Source organism: Colobus angolensis, unplaced genomic scaffold, assembly GCF_000951035.1.
Source record: "Colobus angolensis palliatus isolate OR3802 unplaced genomic scaffold, Cang.pa_1.0 Scaffold402, whole genome shotgun sequence".
Lineage (NCBI taxonomy): Eukaryota > Metazoa > Chordata > Mammalia > Primates > Cercopithecidae > Colobus > Colobus angolensis.
Window position 1 is genome coordinate 845,642 of NW_012117400.1, and position 3,371 is coordinate 849,012.

The following is a 3,371-nucleotide window of genomic DNA, read 5'->3' on the forward strand; positions in this document are numbered from 1 at the left end:
CTGTATTTTTAGTAGAGACGGGGTTTCACCATGTTGGTCAGGTTGGTCTCAAACTCTTGACCTCAGGTAATCCGCCTGCCTTGGCCTCCCAAAGTGTTGAGATTACAAGCGTGAGCCACCACACCCAGCTAAACCTTCAATTTTTAAAGCATAGTTTTGCTAGATATAAAATTTTGGGGCTGCGTGCAGTAGTTCACACCTGTAATCTCAGCACTTTGGGAGGCTGAGGCAGGCAGATCATTTGAGCCAGGAGGTTGAGGCTGCGATGAGCTGAGATCACACCACTGCACTCCAGCCTGGGTGACAGACTGAGACTGTCTCAAAACAAATTTTTTTTTTTGGTTGATAGTATTTTTTTTTTTTCGATGCTTTCAGTTTGTCATTCCACTCCCTTCTGGCCTCCATTGTTTCTGATGATAAGTCAGATGTTAATTTTATTGTGGTTCCCTTTTATGTGGGTCATTTATTTCTTCTGCTATAATACTTTCAAAATTGTCTGTCTTTGGCTTTCAATAATTCAACCATGAAACGTCTATGAGTGGCTCTCTTTGTGTTTATCTTACTTGGGGTTAATTGAACTTCTTGGATCCAATTAATGCTTTTCACCAAATGTTGGTGTTTAGCCATTATTTATTCAAATATTTATTCTGCCCCTTTCTCTTTCTCCTCTTCCTCAGAGCCTCCAATTACACATATCAAAATATGTGTTTGGTTTTAAGTCTGTTCCGCTTGTACTTGTTGTTAGGAGACACTGATGACTTCTGGGCTCCTTACATGTTGGACCAGAAACTGAAACTCCTCTGGGTCTGTTTTCATTGGTGGATTTTTCTTCTCATTATGGGATCCTTTTTTTTTTTTTTTTGAGATAGAGTCTCTGTCACCCAGGCTGGAGTGCACTAGTGTGATCATGGCTCACTACAACCTCCACCTCCTGAGCTCAAGCAATAAGCAATCCTCCTGATGCAGCCTCCCGAGTAGCTGGGACTATAGGTGTGCACCACCACACCTGGCTAATTTTTTGTGTTTTTTGTAGAGATGGGGTTTTGCCATACTTTCCAGAGTGGTCTTGAACTCCTGGGCTAAAGCAATCCATATGGGCCACATTTTTATGTCTCTTCTACCTGAGTCAGAAAGCCGGGACGTAGAGCTCTCCTAGTCTGTCTCCTTTCTCTCAGGGACCACAGTCCTTCACTGATTGCTGTCCCCCATCTGAAAACAATGGATTTTCATATATTTTACCCAGTTTCTAGCTGTTTATGGTGAGACAGTAATTCTGGACCCTCTTATTTCCTCATGGCTGTATTGATATTGAGTGACTTTATGTTTTGTTAAGACAAATATGCATGTTACATTTTTTAGAGTAACTAGAATATAGATAGGATGTACTACTTCCAAACTAGTAGAAGAAAATAGCAGATAATGAAGGAAAATATCAGTTAATCAAATAAAGGTCAAGTAAGGGAAATAAAGAAATGGAAACAGGCCAGGCCTGGTGGCTCGTGCCTGTAATCCCAGCACTTCGGGAGGCCGAGGTGGGCGGATCATGAAGTCAGGAGATCGAGACTGACTAATATGGTGAAACCCTGTCTCTACTAAAAATGCAAAAAATTAGCCGGGCGTGGTGGCGGGCGCCTGTAGTCCCAGCTACTCGGGAGGCTGAGGCAGGAGAATGGCATGAACCCGGGAGGCAGAGCTTGCAGTGAGCTGAGATCATGCCACTCTACTCCAGCCTGGGCGACAGAGTGAGACTCTGTCTCAAAAAAAAAAAGAAACGGAAACATTGGAATAAATAGAAAGTATAACATAATATGTTAAAAATAGATCCAAAAAGCATTAAGCAAAATAAATAGATTAAATTATCCAGTTAGGATTTTTAAAAAAATCCAGCTATAAGCTGTTTGTAAGAGATACATATAAAAGAATAGGGCTGAAAAAGGCTGAAAGGGCAGGACTGGCTGGGCACAGTGCTGGCTCATGCCTGAAATCCCAGTGCTTGGAAAGGCCAAGGCGGGAAGATCACTTGAGCCCAGGAATTTGAGACTAGTTTAGGCAACATACTGAGATCCCCATCTCCACAAAAAAATAAAAAAATTAGTTGGGCGTGGTGGTGCGAACCTGTGGTCCCAACTACTTGGGAGACTGAGGCAGGAGGATCACTTGAACCAGGAGGTTGAGGCTGTTGTGAGCTGTGATTTTGCCACTGTACTCCAGCCTGGGTGACTGAGTGAGACCCTGTCTGAAAAAAAAAAAAAAAATAGAGAGAGAAGAAAAGAAAAAGAAAGGGCAGGACCTCCAGCTGTGGCCAAATGTGGATATCAGCAAACAACCTCCCCAAGAAAGTAACCATAAAGCTGGACCAAATTGACAAAAACAAGCTTTTTGATCTGGAAGCCAACGAAGATATCTCATAATCCAAGCGGCTGGATTTTGAATAAGAACAGCGGGAGTCTGTGGCATTCTGGCCCAGGGCTGCTCCCATCCCTCCTGGCTTACTGGGCATGGAGGCTGCACCAAGGCAGGGAAGGCCATGAAGCCCAGCAGCTTCTCCCCATAGGTTTGAAGGGCGCTCACTCATTTGGATTGGTGGGCAACACCTGTGCCCAGCAGTATGATCAGTGGAAATGACTTCTTGGAGGTGGGCGGGCCGGGAAGGGCAAACAGATCAGCTCTACTCAACTGAGGCTATGGATGTGCTTGTGGCAGTATATTTCTAGCTGACCAGAGACTGGAGGGGTCCCACACTACTCATGCTCTCCTGGACTGCCCTGGGACTATGCACGTGTATATATGAGATGTGAGAGGGCCCGGTGGAAAGGAAAGCCCAGAAGACCTGAAAGTAGCCTGAACATTGAATAAGCTCCCCTACCCACACCCAGACCCATCTACAGAGGACACAAGCCTTACTGGCTTGAGATGTTTGAGCACAGCTTCTATCCAATCATTGGCTGACCACCAAGCTAGGCAGATACAGGGTAGCCGCTAGGAAACCAGGCTTAACATTTTTAAGTAGAATATATATTTTTAAATGGAAAAAATCTTCCCTGCCAGCCTGCCTCCAAGAAGTCATTTCCACTGATCATACTGCTGGGCACAGGTGTTGCCCACCAATCCAAATGAGCGAGCACCCTTCAAGCCTATGGGGAGAAGCTGCTGGGCTTCATGGCCTTCCCTGCCTTGGCGCAGGCTCCATGCCCAGCAAGCCAGGAGGGATGGGAGCAGTCCTGGGCCAGAATGCCACAGACTCCTGATGTTCTTATTCAAAATCCAGCCGCTTAGATTTTAAGACATCTTCCGTTGACTTCCAGATCGAAAAGCTTGTTTTTGTCAATTTTGTCTAGCTTTATATAAAGTTACTTTTTGGGGGAGGTTAT